A 23,325-nucleotide genomic window follows, 5' to 3' on the forward strand; every position below is an offset into this window, starting at 1 on the left:
TCACCCAGATCACGCTGCACAGGATGGCATTGAGGTGGGTTTTGAATACCTCCAGAGAAGGAGACTCCACAACTCCTCTGGGCAACCTGTGCCAGTGCTCTGTCACCCTCACATGTAGTAGCACTTTGGAGAGAAAGTAAGGCACATAATACAGATATTTCACACCTACCTTCCATTTGCCAGTCTAGACAGTCTTTTAATGGAACATGGCAGTATTTAATAAGAGAACTTCTTCCTAGGATGACTTCATTCTTCATATTAAATATGAGGATGTTTAATAACCACGGACACTTAGAGTTCTCTTAGATACGTATAAAGAGAACATTTTGGTCAAGACTTTCTGAATGTACATGTTTCAATAGAAAAACTGTCCCACAGTTTTTGTTTGATTGTTTGTTTTGATTTAATTTAATTTAACTTAGTTCTAAGCAGATTTACTTAAAAAGTTCTAGAAAGCCAATGTGTGATTCCCTCTATCTATAATTAAGTTCATTTATTATCTACTGATGCAAACAGAATTACAAACTTGCTTACGTGAGAGAGAAGGCAATTTTGTCCTTATGGCAAGATTCTGTGTAAAGAGGGAAAAAAAAACAAAGTCAGTCACTTTCTTGTGCTCCATTTTAGGTACTTAATAGCTCTATTTACCTTATGTTTAAAGACAGCTTATATCACTTGTTTATGACCAAAGTTTAAATCATACATGACATGCTAGTTCTTTGAGACAGAGATAATACATAAAAGCTCATGATACAGCCTTGTTATTTTGTTCTTTCCTTTTTAACTGTTACTTTTTTGTCTCTATTGGCTGTTGTAGTAATCCATAAATATATGTACCGCTGTTTTAATAATGTAGAAGATTTACTTTCTAGCTAAGCCATTAATATGCATCATCAACTGTTTTTCAAGAACATGACTAATACATCAACAATAGTGGGTTTTATAACCTTGTCATTCACAGGGAGGTAATATTCAAAGTAACTTGATTTTCCAGAGACTCACCTTTAAAGGAATGATTAAGGGCTTTCAAAACCCTGAATGGCTGTCAGTATATAAAAGTTACTTCTACAGAAGATCAGAGGAAAAAAAATATTGAGGCATGCTTTTTTTTTTTTTTTTTTTTAAACAACTGGATATCTCCATGATCAAATGTAATGTCACATTGTCGAGGTATGGGTAAATACACATGCTCCAAGGTATAACTTAGTGAGTGCAGAACCATAAAGGAATTTCTTACTCATGGTCTGCATTAGCTACTCAGCTGGTATCTTACCAAAATGGTGTATGTCCAAATGAGCACACATAGAGAATCCCAAGGCTCGTGTTACAGAACATGGAGCATTGGGTTTATGCAGCAAGGTTTAGACATTGCGGGGGCTGAAGGGGTGGCCTCTGTGAGGCCAGCAGCTGCCCCATGTCAGACCAGAGCCAGCTCCAGCCAGCTCCAAAAGGGACCTGCTGCTGGCCAGAGCTGAGCCAGGGAGTGACGTTGTGTGGGCCTCTGGGAGAGCAGATTGAAGATGGGAAAAAAACCTGCTGTGCAACAGCAGCTGGGAGAGTGAGGAATGAGAAGCAGCCCTGCAGCCCCCCAGGTCAGTGCAGCAGGAGGGCAGGAGGTGCTCCAGGCAGGCAGCAGCAGTTCCCCTGCGGGCTGTGGAGAGGCCCCTGGTGGAGCAGGCTGTCCCCCTGCAGCCCATGGGTCCCACACGGAGCAGATCTCCACGCTGCAGCCCGTGGAGGAGCCCCCGGTGGAGCAGGTGGATGTGGCCTGGAGGAGGCTGCGGCCCATGGAGAGCCCCCGCAGGAGCAGGCCCCGGGCCGGAGCTGCAGCCCGTGGAGAGGAGCCCACGCAGGAGCAGGGGGTCTGGGGGGAGCTGCCGCCCGTGGGGGACCCGTGCTGGAGCAGTTTGCTCCTGGGGGATGGATGGACCCCGTGGTACGGAGCCGTGTGGGAGCAGTTCTGGAAGAGCTGCTGCCTGTGGGCAGCCCCCGCAGGCTTAGTTCGGGCAGGACGGCATCCCGTGGGAGGGACCCCACGGGGAGCAGGGGCAGGGAGGGACCGTGAGGGAGCAGCAGAGATGGAGCGTTAGGGACTGACCGCAGCCCCCATTCCCCATCCCCCTGCGACACTCAGGAGGAGGAGGTAGAAGAGCGTGGATGAGGAGAGGAGGTGATTTTAGTTTGCATTTAGTTCTCACTGCTCTAGTCTGTTAGTAGCTGGCAATAAATTAATCTTCCCTGTGCTGAGTCTGTTTTGCCTGTGATAGTAACTGGTGAGTGGTCTCCCTGTCCTTATCTCAATCCATGAGGTTTTTTTATCATGTTTTCTCCCCTGTCCTGTTGAGGAGAGGGAGTGAGCTAGGAACTGTGTGGTGCTTGTCTACCTACTTGTGTAGGTGCGTGTCTGACATGCATGTCACAATGCATGTCAGAGGAGTATGATGCAGTAGCTCTCATTCTTACAGAAACACTTAATTTTCTGTTTTGTTCTTGGTGTTTGTTTTCTCCCCAGACATTTTATACTAGTATTTGCCCTCTGCTAACTTTATGACGGTGCTTTGAGATGATCTGCACAATAAGGAATGTTGGAGCTGACGCAGGACCACAGTATTGTTATTTCCCATAGAATCTAGGAACAGCGAGCAAAGAATAGATCCTACTGTATTCCCATCCATTTGGGAATCTAGAGAGCAACCATGCGTTAGATGTGTCAGTGACAGTAAGTGTGATATAACAGAGAGATATAAAATAATATAGGTGGGTGTGACTATACTTTTATAAATACAATCTAGAAAAGACAACTAACACGTGAAAAACGTGAGCTTTTGCAAAACATTATTTATCATTTCCATATGATGTTTTATGTGTTATCAGAAACAGAAATGGTTAGAGTATTTTGATTCTGTAACTAAACAAATAAATTTGATAGGCAGGGGATGCAGAAAGTTTTTTTAAGTTTTGATTCAATAGAAAAGATTTTAAAAAAAATCAACAAGTGTTATCAAGTTAGATCCTTCTCTCCCTTCCTCATTTAAATTAAGGTCCAATTTCAGTGGAAAAATGTTGCTTTCAAAAGGGAAATTGAAAGAAAATATTTAAGAGTTCATGTGTGTTATAAAGACAACTACCCAAGCAGAATTCCATGCAACATTTTAAAACAAACATTATTAGCAGATGACTGGTATGTTGCATTTCCTTCCCAGGTACAGATAGCATTTTTCTCATCACATTGCAAGAAATGATAAAATTTCTTTTTTTATGTTTCTACAAATCGAAATTCAGTACTGGAAATAGAACTAAATACAAGTCCACAAAATTTGTGATGTTTTGGCCTTTGACTTGATTATCCTGACAAGATGCCATTGTGCTTGACATAGTATCTCATTAGGCACAAAGACAGATTTTCATGTAGGAAATACAGAATTTTGTTCATTTTGGGGAAAGGCATTATTTAAAGGCACAGAAAGCAAAAGGACTTTTCCACATTGCAGGAGGTCAGGTGAGGAAAAAGGTGATGTAAGTTTTCTGCAGAAGCAGTTTGAATGATAAAGAGCCAATGCGTTGATAACAAGACTGACTATGGAGACATTTAGGAAACCTACCACTATAACCCATGGCTTTGGAAGCATAAACACAATCCTCCTGCCAGTACTCCCCAGAAATTGAATGCAGTGGGAAATCTCAGCAACTGCTGTGAGATAAGTATCGTCTAGAGAACTGGAAGATATAGGAGAAAAGTGATGAAGCTACATAAAATTTAAAATGTAGGCATTTTGCTATAAATGTGTTTTCTAAAGATCATAGAGAAGATAATCTTATTCAAGGAGGCAACTTTCTCTGAGCTGAGAGCTTAAAAAGAGCAGTTTTGTTTTTCTGCTTTATCATGCACCATCTCACCGCTTTAAGCAATAATATGCCTCAGATGGGCTTATATGTTAAAAAGAAAAAGGGAGAATGAAAAATTTCCCTAGCAACAGAGGCATAACATATAAAAACTGTCACACCTGAAAATACTGTGACAAAGACATAGGACGGTGAATCTGAAATTATTACATAAAACTTTGCTCTATCTGCAGATGTAAGCGGTTCACAAGCAGAAGGCAGCTGCTGAGCTATCTACTCTACATCTTTGTTTCACCACCCCACTGCTGCAATGTGATAGCTGTTCATATTTGAAAATTCCCACAGTAGAGTACCAAGCATGTGTGTCATTGTAACCAAGACAACACTATGGTTACTAGGGGAATTAAAACAAAACAAAGAACTAAACACCCAGGACAAAGCAAAAATCAACAAAGCAAAAAAAATGCAGTCAACCAGCCTCAGTGTTCAACGTTTCATAAGTCTTAGAATTATGTGTATCACATAATTCAACATCCCAGCTCTTTTTCAAATAGCATTGTTCTTTGCTAAACCTCCTAAATTCACAACAGATTTTTGATCAGTCTTACACCGAATAAAATGAATTGCTCTGAGAGATCAAGCTCTCCCATGAGTGCACGCCCATTAGTGTTCTAAGTCAGATCGGATGGATCTTTGGAAGCATCCTAGTTGCTTCCACTGGCTGTGCTTCCGTTCACATTATGGAGTGGTCTCTGAATGCATGGACCAGAGTTATTTCACTTGACCTTGGATGGGAGGATGCAACCCAATAAAATACTTAACGCTGTTCAGACACCAATGGAACAGGCTGCCCAGGGTGGTTGTGGAGTCTCCTTCTCTGTAGACTTTCAAAACCCACCTGGAGGCATTCTTGTGTGACATGATTTAGGTGTTCCTGCTCCGGCAGGGGGATTGGACTAGATGATCTTTCAAGATCCGTTCCAATCCCTAACATTGTGTGATTCTGCGTGTGATTCTGTGACTTCAGCCCATGGGCCCAAATGAAAGCAGATGTGAAATAAAGCTCCTGCAATGTAGTTGGTATGACCTCAGCCACAACTGCTTTTCTCTGCAGATCTCTCTTCTTGGTGTTGCTCTCTTTCTCTGTGGATAAACTCTATTAAGCTTTGAAATGAGAAGTACTTCAGATAGCATGCTCTTTAATGTTACTTGTGTTATGTGGCTGCTATTTAGCCACAGATGACATCTTGTAAGCAGCTAATAGAAAATATTTTTCCAGAAGTAACCTTATTAAACCAAGAGCTATCAGCCAGCTGTAAAATGTACTGTAGTAAAATTCAGGATCAACCGGCTTATAAAATAAGCAGTTACTGAAATCCACATCTCTCACCGTTCTACTCTGTGGCTTGTAAGAAGTGAGTTGATGGCTGACCCCACCCAAATTACTAGAGATAGGGTACACTGCTGAAGGTGCCAACACAGTTTATATTCTGAAAACAAAACAACCAAACAACCATAAAACAGTGTCAGACAGTTCTTATTTAGAAGTAAAGCTAAGTCACAGTAACTACCTACACTTCAGTAGTAAAAATATTACAAAGATGTAGCATTAATTGAGCTTTAGTGTGATAGAGAAACCCAAATGAAAAAGCTCTTGAGTTTTTAAAATCAGCCAAAAGAGAATGAAGATATAAACACACAGACAATAAAGCACACAGATAAATATGTGTTCTTTACTGCTTCTTGTAGAAATGCTATGGAATAGAATTATGATATTTTGCCATTTGTGATATCACTTGAAATTATATAATTAACATTTGACCCTACATTATCGTAAAATGTCCTTTATTTTTATTTCCACGAATGGTCCCATGACACAAAACCAAAGAGAATTTTGATCATTTTCTTTGAGAAACTGAAAGTTCAAAATGAAAATGGCTGTTTCCTTTGTGGGTTTCTGTTTCAATAGAAAGTCTTTTCTATTAGGTTTGACTTTTTTCTTTTTTTTTTGGCTCCTGTTGTAATGTGGATTTTTCATTAAAACTTAAGTTATTTTTTCAGAGGGGAATGGTAATCTGGCTGCTGTCCAGTTATGGAGAAATAATATTCAGGTAATCAAATACCACAGAGATGTGTCTGGTCTATGAATAAAACAGAAAGGCTGGGAAAAGAAAAAGTATCTGTCTCCTCAAGACAGGCACCTAAATGAGGAAGTCCTATTCTACTCAGATGTGCGTGACAGAGGTTATCACCACAGCCAGGCAGATTTCTTACACAGCAATGCAGTTCCAAACTGGATTTTAACAGCGATTTCTTAGCATGTACATGTGGGTATGTGTACTTAAAAAAAGAAATCTCAGTATCAAGGACTAATAACCATTTTAGTTTTCTAGTTGGCTAATTGGAGCAGTTCAGGACATTTGGAAAGGAAATTCAAATAAAATTGTTGTCTCTGTTAATGGTATGGGTCATGGTAATGACTAATATGTCATCTGCAATGAGTTTGAAAAGCTCTCAACTTCATTAAGACTTTGCTCAGCAGCTATCTAGGAATAACATATTTTTCTGGCTTTGTTCTTGGACATGCATCTTTAGAGGGAAGACATGCCTGTCAAAATACTTTTTCTTCAAAATCGTATTCAGACTTTCACATCTTTTATGATGAGATGCTCACCAGGATCTTCAGTGCAGCGTGCTGCAAACATGGATCTAGAGTGTCCTGCATCTGTAGGGTCAGTGAAATAATTTTTGGCTCTACTCATGACTGGCCAACAAGAATAGACAACAAACAAAGTGACTGTGTCCATTTCCTTCTCGTGGGTTCAAGAATGTCTTTTGCTTGTGTATGAGATGGAGTCTGTTTCCCTTTAATATAAGGCAAGTTAACTTAATTCATTTATGCAAAAACTGTCTGTGGATCTCATCTCGTTGTGGAAGAGTACAGCCACAGAGAGCCAGTGCTGCTGCCTTGCATAATAATTCATGGAATGAACGCCCATTTATGGATTTAGGGCATCCTAAATAAATAAAGGGGATACTTTATGGGTAAGATGTCAAAGGTGATTTTACAGTTCTTTCCTCTAAATGGAAGCCACACACAAGAATGTCTGTGTGTAAAAAGTCTAAACCAGAGTTAATACTCTCCAATCTTCCCTGGTCCAGCCCTTTCCCCTTGGGATGCCAGTAGCCAGTGGAGTTGCTCCATTTGAGAACATCACAGGATTTTATTGTTCAGTTGAATTCAGGAATCATGTCTCTGCTCACTCTGACTTGAGGACGGTCACATAAAACACGAACCATTCTATTTTTATTTTAAAAATACCTTACATACTCAAGCAATGGAGTGGAGTTCTTTTTTTTATTGGTCAAGAGTAATGAGTTGTCAGCTTCCTCCCCACTATTCCCTTTACATACATCATCTTTCATAAGAAGCAGCGTTGCTGTGACATTTAGAAAATGTTGTTGTAGTGCATGTGTATATATTTTTAAAGGGACTAACATTCATGGAGTAAGATTGCTTAAGCAATATGAACAAAGCTCATTTATTTATGTACACTTTATATAGCAACTGTGACATATGTAAAAGTTATGCTTCATTTCATTATATATGGTAGAACACAGAAAGAATACTTTCTTTTCACCACTGTCACTTGACTGGAATTACTATACCCAGTCACACAGAGAACTGTAACTCAGTGCTGAAAGGTCATCTTTAAAATCTTGGCCATGGCATGGACAGCAGACTCGTATCACGGTGAGTGTGCTGTGGAAGTGTTTGGAAACTCCAAGAAGAGGGCTGTGAACTTCTCCCATACTGTGGGGCAAAGTCAGAATGACTTGTTGCATGCTAGTATGCAAGGAAGGGGGATAATGAGGGACCCACCAGGGACAACTGGGAAGAGTACTAGCCAGAGGAGCAGTATCTTTGATAGAGCAGCACTGCGAGGAGCAGATGACTAAGAAAGAATTAATTTTGCTCTGTCTCAGGGCTCATGAAGAAATTCCTCTGCACTTACCGGGCAGATGTACTGTAGGCTTGAATTTTGAACCAAATCTCTGTGCAGCAAGTTACATTGCATTTTAGGCAGTTGCCTCGAATCATGTGCTTAAATTCCTCTCTGCTAAATTCGGAACTGAAAGATAGGGCTGGAAATTGCTCTCCTCCCATACAGGGTCCAGAGTAGTACCTCACATTCAATTTTATTGTCCTTGTACCTGCAGAAAAAAATTACTTAAAAAAGTAAAATGACACCTCCCTGCACATTCTATACACATTTCTCCCCCATCACCCAAATGATGCAAATAAACCTATTTGTTTACATTGCACATATAGCTGAAATGGTAGGGCAATAGGGAATTAATTGAAGAACTTTGCAGACAATGCAGACCCTTATGAAAAGCAACTCATCCATTAAATTACTTGCAAAGAAAATGGTAATGGTGATTGGAGTCCTACTGGAAATAAAGGCCAAATGAGATAGAATGAATAATTCACAGGATGTATGTACAGCATCGTATTTTCCAGATTCTCTTGTATAACTAAACCAACATAAGAGGAAAAAAAATACAAAATTACTAAAGGAAAAAGTGTTAAAAGGAAAAGAAAATGAAAAAAAGATTCAAACATCTCTGAGAAAGATAAAAGCAGCAATGACAGCAGCAAACCAAACAGCATTTCTCATGGCTACTGCTACTTTAACACCTGACAGATCAGATATATCATAGCTTATCTCTGAACCTAAACTTTTTCTTCTCTTTCTACAAACACACAAATTTCACTATATCTGCCATTTTAGGAGGAAGAAATTGAGGCACAAGAACGACAAATTGTTCAGTGGTGCCAGCTTCTTTGGGTATGAGCCCATAGGAAGGTACAGGCATCTTGACTGTCTGGCAAGCATCTCATTGCTCAGATCGTATTTCCCTGCTTCACGAGTGGAGAGGGGCAAGTAAGGAAGGAGTGAAATCCTACTGCACTGATGTACTCTTGTGCAGGAAAGGCTATGGGACTGATGTGGTTGTGGGGTGCAGGGATGGGTCATGGACAGTCTGTGCATTATCTGGACTGCTGCTTTGTACAATACCACAATCTGCAGAGGCCCCTGGCTTGTAGGAGGGATGGCTGCTTGTAAATGCAGTTGGAAAAGCCAAACATTTCGGGAGGCAAAAGTCTTCATGAAGCCAGAAAAGAAAAGGTTTGCAGATTGTATCTCTTCCCTGCCTTTTCTCAGTACTTGCAGTACAGAACCCTGGATACAGAGAAAGACATGTAAAAGAACTTCATCCAGTCTGAATCTGACAATAAAAAAAAGATGACTGAGGAGAAAGACAAAAGAAAACCATTTTTTTTGTCCCTCAATTTTTGAACATTACAAAAATGTCGTAAATAAGGTAAGGTATTCCATGTTCAGAAAGTCAGGGTTTGCCTGGGGCTTTCATTATAACATTGCTTGAGGGAAGGATGAACAAGATGAATAATTAACACGTTGGCATGTTACTTTGGCTTGAGAGTAATGCTGTACATAATAGGTGTTAGACAGCATGAATTCAGTCAGATATTCAGAATGCAAGTATTGCCACTTGGCTGAGATAGGCTTATTTACTGGGGGTCGTTTAACATACTGGGAGTATTTGTTTGCAGATGGATTATCTAGAAGAATGTGCAAAGGACTCAGGTGGTACTCTATGTGCTGGTCATCACCTATGACTACACACACACACATACATAACTTTCTGAATAATGCTATAGGAAGAGATGTCAGAAAACCAACACCTTGCACAGAGACAATGAGCAACTTTTAATCATGTTTATGCTGACATTTCTTCTGTGCCAGACCTTTCTGACTGATACACATGAAATACTGCCTGATATTTCTTGATCCAGTGCCTCTCATGGGACATGGAAGTTTCTTGAGCACCCACTTGTCTGAGTGCTGAAAACTTGAGACACTGGTGAGAAATGAGATCAAAGAGAAGCGTCTAAATTGCCATTCACTAAATAAGTGTAAGGAAATAAAAGCTGTCATGCTGAACTAAAGTAACCATTTCCCTGAAGGTGTCCACTCATTTAATTCTATATTGGGAATGATAGGCATAAGCTGTCCAGCGGGTGATAGTGTAGAGACTTCAGACAAAGATTATACCTCATGCTCAGTAGAGCCTTGGTGACCCTATCTGTTGTTAATTCGCCCAGTCCCTTTCCAGAAGCCACTTTTTTATTATCTTTTCAAATATCCTGTGGCAAAGATTTCCACAGAGTTCTCTACACATTGTGAATATGCAGTTCTTTTCTTTTTCTGTAACCTTGTTGCCTAGTGAGTCATCAGCTCTCCATTGGTTCTTGTTTTATGAATTCTATAATTTTCTGATTTTATAGACCTCAGTCACTGTAAATTTAATTTCCAATCATCTATTTTCCGTGCTGAAGAGCTAATCTTGCTATTGTTTCGGAGTCCCCAAAACTCATTTGTCTTTTGATCGCTGACCTGATGTCAGTGATCTGGGGGCTCCCCCAGCCCTGCCTGTCCCTACTCAGGCCCACAGGGATCCCTCAACCTGCCCGTGGTGCAGGACCCCACACCAGCACCCGTGGCTGTCAGCCCCCACCTCAGCAAGGCCACAATAGGGCCAGGCTCCAGCTCAGTCTGCCTTTGCCCTTGTCTGCCCCTGGCCCCAGCTCATAGCTTCTTAAGGACCCCATCAGCAGGACCCAGGCTGTTGATGACCCTGTCACCAGCACCCGTCACTGCCTGCCCTATGCAGGCCCCGGGGCACTGCTCCTCAGAGAGGGCACGGCCTGTGCTGGGATCACCCTGGGCCTCTGTCTCCCTGGCCCCAAGGGGCAGCTGCTCCTTGCTGTGGTTGGCAGCTTACTTATTTGGGCAAAACCCAGTCCAAGAGCTCTCTCCTACAGTGGTAGTAGCTAACTTAGTGCCCATGGTTGCATTTAAGGTTTTTCCCCTACCCTCTGTGCATTAGTCTACATGAATCTTAAATAATTTGCCAGAACTCACATTTTTTTTTTTCTCAAGTCTTTTTGGTGAAATCATAAACATTTAGTTTTGTTTTAGAGACCCAAGTCATTCACCAATTCTCTTGAAGCTCCTCAGTCAGTTATAAATATAAACTGAATAATTTTGTACCAGCCACCATCTCTGTCACCTTGTTGGTTTTTCCCTTTACCTGAGTCTTGTTTTCTCCACAGGGGGTCCCCCTGTTTTCTTCCCACCGCTGAAGAAAGAGTAGAAAAACAAACCTTTTGTACCTTATTTCTTCTGCCCTCTGTCACCCATGGAGTTTCAGCACTGGGAACTGAGATTGAAATATCACATGCCAGCAAAGAAAAAGGTAACATTTTTGTGCTCAGAAGAACAGGAATCGCTGTAATAGACTGCTTTGCTTTTTAGCAGTATTTTTACTCTCTCTACACAATTTGACTTAAACACATCAGCTAAAATATACAGTTGATCAGTGCCCATAATCTTAATTTAGATGTGCATTACGCTATTTAAGAAGCTGACAGATTTTGACAATGCCTACAAAATTTCCTTCAAGAAATAAATTAGGTTTCAGCACTTATGTCATCAGTAGTAATGTGAAAAACATTAATTGTGTCTGATATTTTTGTGGATATGGCCTTTTCCAAGTTTCCTTGCAGCTGTGTGAAGATTATGGCAATTCACATTCTCTGGTCTTTGACATGTTTTCCAATACTTCCAAGGTGATTTTAGCAAAATTTCATTTCAGGTATTTCCTATATTGTGTATAGTCCTTTCTGGAAGAAAGGTGATAAACAAGTATGTCAGCTGCCTTGTGGCACATGAAAATATTGTTAATATTAAGAAAAAAGTATTAAAATTAAATGTGAGGCACTTCATTTTGTGACTGTGATGTACTTAACTAAATCTCAATGTCAGAGCAACTCTAACTCAAACTTTTTTAAAGAAACCTCCCTTCACCGATTGAAGTAATAACCTGAAGTTACTCCTGATCTTTGTGTACACGGGACTTGTAGAAACAAAATCACTCCGGCTATGTATGAATGGACAATAATACCACATACAAAGTCCATTGGAAATTAAAAACATTTACAGCATGCAAGACAGGAAATTGGGCCTATGCATTCAAGAAAGAGATAATATCCTATGATTGCTTCTGTAGAAAAAAAAATCGTTCTACATAATCCACCATTTTCTATTTAAAGAAACTAAATTATATTCAAGAAGAATCGTTACTCATTTTCTATATATACATGTGTATAAATATATGTAGGTACAAAAAGCAGCTTGAAAAGTTTTTTCCCAAAGGGTTTAAAGAGTGAGTTTGTGTCATTGCACCACCACTCCACCACCAAAGCATAGAATGAAGCATAGAGACGCTGAATGTAGAAGTGACTAAAGAACCCAAACATACAAACCATAGAAAAAAAATAAATTCATGTCATACGAGCAGATGTTTTACGGTGGAAGATCTGGGAAAGCCTGAAGATGAAAGGAAGGTCTCCTTTTTGGTTTAGCTCCAAGAGAAAAGATTAGAGTAGATGAAAAACATAAGGACCTTGCTTAACAAGTATGGAACCTGTCAATTTCATCAGACCATTACTTGAAATATCATGCAGGAAAAAGGAAACAACAAAAGTAAAGACACTAGAATAAGGAAAAAGGCCAACTATGTTGACAGGCAAACAAAGAAGCAGATGTAAAAGCCTGAGTGAAAGTACTATTGAAATGGAAAATGAAAAAAAGAACACTTTTTGGGTGGAAATTTAATTTATATTTTATTGGCAGTAGTGCTAGGCTGGATCTTTGAGTCATGCATTCCCTTGTGTACAGGCTTAGTGATCTGCCTAACAGTGCAATATAAAATTAAGTGGGGAAAGGGAGAGTACAGGTCCTCCTTTTGTTACTTGCCTTCCCTCAGCAATATTTTTTGGAGGTATAGCAAAAGGAAGAGTTTACTTGGTTCCCCATAGAATCACAGAATCACAGAATCACTTAGATTGGAAAAGACCTCTGAGAGCATCTGGTCCAACCTTTAACCTAGCATAGCCAAGACCACCATTAAACCATGTCCCTAAGCTACATCTACACATTTTTTGAAGACCTCCCGGGATGGTGACTCAACTACTCCCCTAGGCATCCTGTTTTAATACTTCACAACCCTTTCAGTGAAGAAATTTGTCCTAATATCCAATCTAAGCCTCCCCTGGTACAACTTAAGGCCATTTCCTCTTGTATTGTCACTTGCTGCTTGGGAGAAGAGACCGATCCCCACCTTGCTACAGCCTCCTTTACGGTAATTATAGAGCGTGATAAGGTCTCCCCTGAGACTTCTTTTCTCCAGGCTGAACAACCCCACTTCCCTCAGCCACTCCTCACACGACTTGTGTTCCAGACCCTTCACCAGCTTCGTTGCCCTTCTCTGGACTCACTCGAGCACCTCGATGTCCTTCTTGTAGCGAGGGCCCCAAAACTGAACACAGTACTCGAGGTGTGGCCTCACCAGAGCTGAGTACTTGGTGTCACTCTCTTCCCTGGTCCTGCTGGCCACGCTATTTCTGATACAAGCAGGATGCCATTGGCCTTCTTGGACACCTGGGCTCACTGCTGGCTCATGTTTATCCAGCTATGGACCAATACTCCCAGGTCCCTTTCTGCCAGGCAGCTTTCCAGCTAATGGAGTGTGTAGTCCAGTAAGGACATCTCTGGCACTTTGATAGCCTTTCACATGCAACCTGATAACTATCTTCAAATCCTGTCAACTGTCTAAAAAAAGTGTGTAGAACTAACTGAAAATCCATGTCAGATGGATTAAAGAGAAGTGTCTGAAGCAGACTTGAAGAACAGTTTTGCCCATCTTGTCTTTCACTGCTTACATATAGACTCTGCTGATTCACTTCCTAATATAATACAACATCATCTCTAATGTAGAGAAGATGCAAAAGCCAATGAAGATGAGAAAGGAATGAAAGGTTAACAGACATAAATACCATAGCTTTCTTTTAGACTTTTGCTTCTCAAGACACATCAATGTTTTAAACCTGGATTTTGCTTAAGCAAACAAAAAACACACACCAAAACCTCAACCACTGTAGTCTGAAAGGTTCTCTAGAATCAATGAAATACGTGAAGCCTGATTGCATATATATTTGTGTGCTCAGATTCTGTTGTGTGCCTTGTGCTTCTTTTTGGGTTGGATGCTTCTGAGAGAGATGAAGAGCGGGCAGCTGGTGCTTGAGGAAAGGCAAGATTTCAGATCTGTGTCCTCCACTTGGTTGGGGATATTCATAGTACAGGTAGGAATGCAACATCTTTTGTTTAATTTGGTTATAACTGGCAGTGATTTAACTGTCACTGGTTAGAAGAGGCAGACTGACAGGCAGCCGAAATGGCTAAAATATAGATTTTTTGGGCCACTCTGCTTTGGCAAATTGTATAGCCCTTGAGCGTCTGGGTGCATTAGCATTAGCATTTTAGTTCAAACCAGTTGAAGCAACCCCCCTCTCTATCCCCTGTTCTGGATGTTGATTTATACCATGACATCATCTTGGAGCGTGCAGAGCAGTGGTTTCTTTTTGGATGAAACAAAAAGGGAAGGAGGGAACCTAATGCACCACTAGCTAAGGAGAAGTGTATTCTGATCACAGGGGAGTGTAGAGCTTGCGCCAAATCAAAGTCATCAAACCTGTACAGTGTTGACTTCAGGTCCTTGGCACCAAAGCATTGTCTGGCTTTCCTGATGTATTTCTACCATCCCACACTACTTCCTAATGAAAACACAGCTACAGCAGTGCAAACCACCCAGGGACTAAGGTCTGTCCAGGTGCCAGTCCAGTTAGCCTAGCATATGGAAAAAAAAAAAAGCTAAAAGGCAACACTTTCCTTCTTACTTGTGCCTTTAGGCAACAGAGGAGAATTAAAGGAAAACCTGAAAACAGATGTTCTCCACGCCCTCACTCATACCATTTATAGAGTCCTGTTTACTCCTAATAGCCCCACTCATACATGTCAGCTTACTGTGTGCAATTAAATCATAATACATATTTCAAACTAAATTGAGTCATGATAATCATTCCTTTTGGTAACCAATGCTAATTACCTTTTAGAGAGTTTACCCTACCAATGGATGGAAAATATATATGCAATTGATAACACTTTTGTTGACTAAGTCATTTAACTGATGGCAGTGAAATCTAAGATTGGAAGCAAACCATGCCAGCCAAAATAATTATTGCCTGCTCTAAGTTTTCCCCCCAAAGGCCACCTGCATAATTTATGTGATATATTAAACTGTGCATATTTTAAAAGAGTTTAGTTACATTTTCAGAGTGACCTATTCAAATCAAAACAGTATTTTTCTAACTCTGTATTATAAATGTCATATAAAATGTGTTTTTATAATTTAAAAATAAAATTATAAATGGCAGTCACCTAAAGTGAAAGAACAAAAACAGAGATACACTGGAACTTAAACAGCTTTGTTCTGACTTGTCTAAACTACTGCTGTGTTTGACTTGGATCGTCTGTTTGGTTTAAGGGGTATACTTCAGCATTTATTTTTTTTTAACATTAACTTTCCCTGATGGCCTTTTAGGCAATACAGTTTTGCCACACAATTTTATAGACTCTCATGTGAGAAGTGCTACTCTGCATTGATATACACTCCTGCTCACTTATCCCAAGTTTAATTTTACAGTAATGCAGAGTTATTCAATATAAGGTACTCTGCAGAGGCTTCCTCTGCAAGGGCAATTGCTAAGTGGACAATAATAAAAAGTGAAACTGAATATTCAAATCCTTCCATGAGCTTTCACTGGCACTCATTACAATATTTAAAATGTCTTTCTTCTCTTCTCCTTAGAGCATATTCTTACTGTTGCTTCAAATTTGGCGTCTGCTTTTGATCTAAGACAGATTGCTCTTTCTATTTCTTTGTACTAATGATATCTCAGATGTTACTCCCATAGAAACTTCACTAATAAAAAAATTGTGTATGCAGCAGGAGTAATACAAAATTTTAGTTGCAACAGATATAAAAACTGAATATTAAAGAGACCTGATGATCTGATGATGGTACTTATATGGTTGCTATACATAACCATTAAATTTGGGTCTGCCATCTTGAAGCATTTTCAGAAAGAACTATTCTCTGTCTGATTATTTTCTATCACAGTGGCTTTAATGCAACCTGGAGGTGCTCAGCACTTTTGGAACAAAAGCCCATAGCTGAATACAGAGTTAAGAATCTGCTGTAAGCATCCAGGACTTTCTATGCTCTAATCAGTTTTTATATGTTATATGGTTGAAAACAAGTATGGCCAATTACAATTTATTGAATATCACAGCCAAGCCTAATCTGTCAATATATGTAAAAAAATGTTTCCATTTTCATGTTTTAGATCATCATTTATTTGTCACTGGAAAGTTGATATGAAGAAGCAAGCAGAACCTTGCCCAGTTAAAAATATATGGATCAGGAAAATCAAAGAAAAAGAAAAGGTCTTCTTAATTTCTGTAATTAAAGAGAAATTTTATTTCTTAAAGTGCATGAATTTCTGAAATAGAACATGAGTTCCAACATAAAAAATCCAAAATCCAAATTTACCAATACATTTGGTAAATCCAAATGAATTTATTTCAAAACTGAAATAAGTTACTTTGGCACATTGCTTTCCTACCACTGTAATCCTGGAACTGTCTCATATGTATTTGTGAGCTGAACATGCTGAGGATTATGGTCCCCTGCGTGGCTGAGGAAGCAACCTAATGGAGAGAGCTGTGAATGACAATGCAGAACCACAGTGCCCATGAGGCATCACTTTAAAACTAAGATGTAAAAGTGTATGTATACTTTAACATATATAAATATATATATATTACCAATGACATTTGCTCTTTACTGCTGAAATTCAAGGGTTTTCAGAATCTTTCACCTTGTCACATCCAGGCTCACTTTCGGTGGAGAACTGTAAATCTTTCTGTACAGGTTATGATGCCTCTTTGTGAATAAGCATGTAACTAAAATTCAAATGATTGGTCAGCTTTGGACTTCTTCATGGTAAAAATCAAAACACGATAAAACTGTCCAGGGAGATTTTATATTTTATTTTTCATGTTCAGCCAATTTTATGAATCAATGAGGTATTTATGCTACAGCTTAGCCATACAGCACTCTACCTCATCATCTTTCTAATGAGAATTGGCTGTTAATATCTTCTTTTCATTTCCTTACTCTTTGGCTAGCTTCTATTTCAAAACAGAAATCATCTGTGACCTGATGCTCATCAAATTTCTTTAATAATGTTTGAAGAACTGAAAAAAAAGCTGAACAGATTCAAAAGATTACAAAAGGATTAGTCTGTCCTCATACACTGGTTAAACTTTACAAAGAATTCTGAGGAAAGCTGGAGAACAGCAGTCATTTTGGCATAATTTGTGCTGTTTGATGACATAGCTTTCTCTCAACTTTCTTGTCTTGAGTTTAGACCTTTTAACATGACTACCTGTTTTAGTTTTTATTTTCTGGTGTTCAGAAAATTGAGAGAAAGAGCAATAACTGACATTTATACCTTTGGAAAAAATTAGGTTTGTCCTTGACCCACGAGTGGTTCGATGCATTGTAAGAAACAGACAGTTATCATCTTTTCCAGTCCTTCCTTAGCACTAGATAAGTATTTTTAGACACTCAGATTCATTCATAGTGTGAATGAATTTGGAACACTGAGGCTGTTTCTGGAGACTTGAAAAACAGCATTACTGTAATCTTCGTTTTCAATAAAACTAGTCAGACAAGAGGATGATTACCATTTGAAAGCAGTAATGAAGCAGTGAATTAATTTTATGAAAATATGATGGACTAAACTTTGACAATGATCATTGTCAGCAATACATGTAGCTGGTTTTAGTCTCTGTTTTGAATATATTTTTATTTAACGAGGATAAAAGAGCTGCCTAAAATTAATTTTGACATAGAACATGACAAGATAGCAATCTTTGCAAAACTCATAATTCTCAGGGAAATTGTTAGCAAATTATAAACATAACGCAAAATATCAATGGCTATGATGTATTTTAAACACAATTATGTTAATAAAGTATAATCAAATATATTCAAGCAGTAGCAATTACTAGTACATATCATTAAATCATCTACTAATTAATCCAAAGCAATAATATGGTTTATTTAATAAGTTCCAGCATTTCTCTTTGAAGATGTGTACAGAAAAATAAATGTCTTATGTCTGATGAAGCAGGAAATGATTCGATGAGACTAGAGATTCACAGGAGTAACTTAGAACCTCTAAGATATTTTTATTTAATTGTCACTGCTGTAATAATTTTAAATATCACCAAGCTGCTGGGAGCAAAACTTGCAATGCAAGGACAGGAATGTAGAAGCTGCCTTTGAGTAGAAAGCAGTTCATAACAGCCAATAAATCACAAAAGAGAAGAGGTCTTCTCCAAAGCCTGAAATTATAGAAAAAAATCCTATTGATTTTGGGGAGCTGCATATGGGATGAGAACACTCAGTACCAACAGATCTGAACTTGTTTAGCTTTACTACATAATTCAGTAGAATTACGTAACTGCTCCATCTGGCTAAATACCTTGTAGATAGTGTCTGGTATTTTAAGAATCTATCAAACATTTTTCTCTGTCATCCTTAAGTTTTCTGCTACACATACAGAATACGTGTTGCTCTTATCCTTTCATGTGAATATCTCTTATCAGTTTCCTTATTTCCTGTGTGAAAAAGCCCATTCCATCGAGGTGCAATGATCCTACTGTAATGAAATAAAATATTTTTAGTATATTAAACTATAAGTGTAGCATTCCCTAAAGACTTAGAAAACATCCTTCAAACAGCACATTAGTACAGTCAGTGCCAAGTCTTTTGACACAGCTTCATTTTCCTCTTAAAGAAGGAAATACATTACATTTCATTGCTTTATGAATTTTGTAGTGTTTGAACTGCCGCTTCTATAAATGTTATATTAGCAATATTTGTTTCAAAAAGGGACAGCTTGTGCAAACCTTAGGGAGAAGGAGGATTAAGTGATATTTCCACAAACCAAGACAGCAGCGTTTTTCCAGAGAAGGAATGGAAAGTGGGGGGAAGACAAGAGCCAACTTCCATTTCTCTTGAAGGAAATACTGGAAGGATTTGCCATCTGGCACGTCAAATGCAGAAAATATCAGTTGATAAAAGGTTGTAGTCAGACTGGCCAAATTCACTGGAGCTCTACAGAAAAGACAATAATTTCAGATTTAAACCGCTGTAAGGCTAGAAGCATTTCATATGGAATTTATTTGACCCTAAGATCAAATCAGCTAAGGTAGAAATAAGGAAAGGAGAACTTGAGTTTCCTTGGACCTTTATTTTTCAAATAAAGGAAAAACGTGGCCTTGCGTGTCTTCTTCATTTGACCAAGACAGCCAGAACAGTCAGGGTTTCAGGCTGAGTTTAAAGGAAAGAGAGCATCTTGCAGCAGGAAGGGAGCTGATGTCGAATTCCTCACAGTGATGAAAACTTCTGCTCCCTAAAAGGGCAGGTTGTACAGTGTGCGGTTTGCTACCTGCCATGGGCAGCTTTTCTGAAGCGTATCATTGTTACCCACCACATGAGACAAGCTGTTGTTTTTAATTCTGATGTACCCACTTGATTTCATCAGAGGTATAAGGCAACCCTGATGGCGGTAGGGCTGCTGCGCTCCCACCGGAGCAGCCCGGTCTGTGGTGCCTGTGAAGCAGAGCTAGGCTGAGCCACTGACCAGTTTGCAGACCTTGCACAAGATTGGTAAGACTCTTGCATTCATCTTCTGATTTTCCTCAGCAACCTGGCTGCCATGGGAAGCTCCTTTCAACAGTTGCTCAGGTACTGAGGCCAACATACAAGTCTCCTCTGCATGCAAGAACCTGATCAGGCTGAGGGAGACAATGACCAAACTATTGCCTCTGGTACGGGGAATAACTGCAGTAGTGTGCCCAGGGTAGGACAACAATCTCTTGATAAATTTCTGTTTTTTCTCCTCTTTGTGAGTGAATAGTGTTAGCGTGCTTTAATTCTCTCGTGTCACATGAGATGATGCAGCACAACTGCAGGGAGAACATGCACGGTTCATGCACATGACTTGCACATAAATATCATTATGTGTATTTATTCTTATTACTCAAATAACAGCTTCTGTCTGATCTTGAAACCTTCATAGTTATGTGAAGTAATCTTTAACCTAAAAAGAAGAGGTAACATATTTGGCTTAGAGATGTCAGATGAGCTCACCACAGAACAAAGTAAGCTAGCAATTACAGCAGGAAGAGAAAAGAAAAAGAATGCTTTATACAAATATAAGGCATTTATTTCTGTGAGTAACACGTCTAGGAATAATAATAAAAAAACTCAATCATTTGATGTCTCAGTAAAAATAAACGACACCATTAAAATAATGTGACTTTACTGCTGTCTGGGAGTTAAAGACCCCAGCACCCACAGTTCTTAGGGAATTCAAACAGGACGGGTTACTAAATTAAAAGCAAATGTTGCTACTGCCACTTTATGCAAATGAAAAAACAAATAGTACTTTCAGTAAATAAAGCTAAAACAGGCACATTCTTAAGTGCAATTAAAATATGATCATGTTTTTTATCTTTATGGCAGAAAATCTACAGACTTGCATAAATTAATCTATACACAGACACTTGGGCAAGAATTTTGTGCAAAGGAAGGATTTTTTGAGGGGGTGAATGGAGGAAAATCTTTTGTGTCATGCATTAATGTTCCTGAAACTTGAAAGCATACAGGTTTGACAGTTCCTGAAGCCCAGAATATTATGCCTGTCGAATGCTTCCGCTCATCTCCTAGGCCACTCACTGTTTTCTGTACCTCCATCTATAATAGCTACCTTAGGCAAGTCAGATACAATATGTTGTCAGACAGCCTCCAAAACAAATATATAGATAAATAAGTGCTTGGGTTTCTCGATTCCCTAATGGATGTAGGCACATGTAAGAGTCCAATGTTTTATCTTGATTTTCAGAAACAAATTCAAAGGAATTCTGGCAACCACCAAATACATTTTTGGGAGCTGTTACTTTGCTGTAGAGATGAGCCAAAGTGCAAATCTGGATTTAGAGGCTCAGGCATTTAGGGCACTGTGCTTGTGAGCAGGTTTCACACATTCCAAGGAAAGAAGTGAACCAGAGAATCTGGGTTTAATTTTGGGCTTTGGTTCCAAGCTCTGCTCAGCAGCTGAAGGGAATGGGCTCTCTGCTTAGATTATTACAATGACAGCATCATTATGAAAGAAGCTTTCATGCCTCCCTTCAGCTTTCCTCTGACCTCCTTTCTTCATTCTTTTCCACTTTTAAAACCTAACAGTGGACAAATATATTTTTTCTTCTCCAAATTCTCCATAGAGCCCAACGTGCAAGCATACACATTTATATGCAAATCAGTTATATTAAAAATGCTGTGTGCTTTCTCCAGGACCCTACCAGAAACAGAGCATTTATGCCTCAGCAAGTAATCCTCAGTTAAATATTCTTGTGATTTTTGTATTGTGACTGAAGTGAATTACAGAGAATTGTTGAGGGTGAGAAATGACCTTTAAGCCCATAAAGAACATTAGAGGCTGATTGTTGCACAGCCTTCCAGGATAGTAACTAATTGCTTCCAAAGCAATCCTAGCGCTTCTGCATTTTTTTTTAATTAATCTTGTCATTTTATGAGTTCCTTATTCTTTGATTAAAACTTTTGTTCCCCGTCTCAATTAACTTTCTTTTTTTTTAATATTCCATGTTTCTGTTTTAATTCCATCATCCATGCTATGACTAAAGATGATGCATTATCAACATTAACTTATCATACATCGTTTAACACTCAAGACAGTTTCCTTCTCTCTTTTATGAATACTTCCCCCCCCCCGCCCTTTTTTTCCTTTTTGTTAAATATTATGAATAAATAAGTTTTCAGTTTGGCCTTATTTCTCTAAAAAAAAAAATAATAAAAATTGTTTTTTTTTTTTTCCTTTGAAGACCTCATTATCACCACTGGCAATGAAAAGATAGGGACAGAAATCAGCTTTAAGAGGATTTTATGCATGGTTGGAAAAAAAATCAACATGCATTATGTGACAGACATGTTACTTCTTTGTGAATTTAATGGCTCATTTCCTCATTCTTTTTTTTTCCCCACAAATTTTTAACTCCACAAAAAGTTAAAGAAATTCAGCTCTCTCAGGCTCAGTCAGACATACCTGCTCAGAAACATTTTGTAACCCTCTGTTAACCCTGGAAGGAGAAGATACTCTGGATTTCAAGTAAACTGGAGGAGAAAGGGAAAAAGTAAGCTGTGGTAAAAGTATTTGTGAGGCTGTCATGAAGCACCTCTCAGGACCCACTAGGGGAAGGGGAAATCCAAGCTCATTCATCAGGGCTGGTGGAAATAATGTGCTGGCACCAGCCTGGTCCACCAATATTCATGAGGAAGGAACAAGCTTCCTCTCCTCTCTTGCATGCTGGAACCTGACTAGCAAGAGAATCCCTCTCCCATGTTAAGCATCGACATATCCTGCCTGTATCCATGAAAAAACTGTGGGTGCTCTTTGAGCAGAAAAGCACTGCTGAGCATAAATGAATTTATAATTCCTCCTTGCCTGTACTTGGTGAAACATGACATGAGACAGCTCTGAAACAGCTTGTAAAAGCTAATTCAGAAAGATTCACCAGTAGAGAACACTGTTAACCAAATTTCAGATATGAAAACAATTGAAAAACAGAGCAACAAATATCTAAAGATGTCAAAATGAAGAGGAAGTACACTCTCTGGGCTTTTATAAAGTGCAAATGTCTGCAATCTGCCCTGCAGAGAAAAAAGAATCTTGAAAATCCCTTGTCATTAGAGCTGCAGGTTCCTCAATCCTCTGAAAATACTGTAAAGTTTATCCAGATTACTAAGTATAAATTTTGATGCTGTTTTACCGGGCACCACTTTATCTGATTTTAGACCTCGAGGTCAGATCCTTCATTTAGGAATACTAATATGTGCTCAAGAGAACTTGATGTGATGATCAGTCACTGTGTTTGCACCACGGAAGACTATAAAACACCAATTAAAAAACATCACTTCTGACCAAGGGAATATTTAAACGAAGTATTTGATGTTGAATCTGAAGAAATTCATGCCTTCCCTGCTCTCATACATGCTCCTGGGCCATAGCCATTTAAATCAGGATTCTGAATTAGGTAGGTTCTCACTCTGTCCTGTGAAACACTCCTGACATTATGGTCTAACTTTCTGAATTCAGTCCAGTCTAATTTCAGTTTTTAATTTTGTGTCAGTTCAAACAAAAGGTTTACCAGGGCCAGAGTCTAACAACTACTAAGCTTTGTTATAGGGTTTTATTTATTTATTTTTAAAAGAGTAGTTAACAAAAAAGCTTAGTGTCCTGGAGAATGCTGTAGCTTGGGCACCATGTGTTACAAGAAG

The 23,325-nt window shown here is 39.0% G+C and overlaps 2 long non-coding RNA genes across 3 annotated transcripts in view; one reads left to right on the forward strand and one right to left on the reverse strand.

Annotated features, from left to right (window-relative positions):
• LOC106042559 (uncharacterized) overlaps window positions 1-23,325 on the reverse strand; it is a 74,947-nt gene that overhangs the window by 37,588 nt on the left and 14,034 nt on the right. The window contains exons 1-2 of one of the 2 annotated variants that reach the window (XR_010826425.1): window positions 7,860-8,499; window positions 535-571 (exon numbers count right to left, since the gene is read on the reverse strand). This is a non-coding gene — a long non-coding RNA (uncharacterized lncRNA). Of the gene's footprint in view, window positions 1-534; window positions 572-7,859; window positions 8,500-23,325 lie in introns of those variants that run through there. The other variant, XR_010826423.1, reaches the window with a different exon arrangement.
• LOC106042545 (uncharacterized) lies at window positions 11,064-18,381 on the forward strand. Its single transcript, XR_001211186.3, has 3 exons — window positions 11,064-11,190; window positions 14,003-14,137; window positions 16,241-18,381. It is a non-coding gene; the product is annotated as an uncharacterized lncRNA (long non-coding RNA).

Source organism: Anser cygnoides, chromosome 1 (genome assembly GCF_040182565.1).
Source record: "Anser cygnoides isolate HZ-2024a breed goose chromosome 1, Taihu_goose_T2T_genome, whole genome shotgun sequence".
NCBI classification, from domain to species: domain Eukaryota; kingdom Metazoa; phylum Chordata; class Aves; order Anseriformes; family Anatidae; genus Anser; species Anser cygnoides.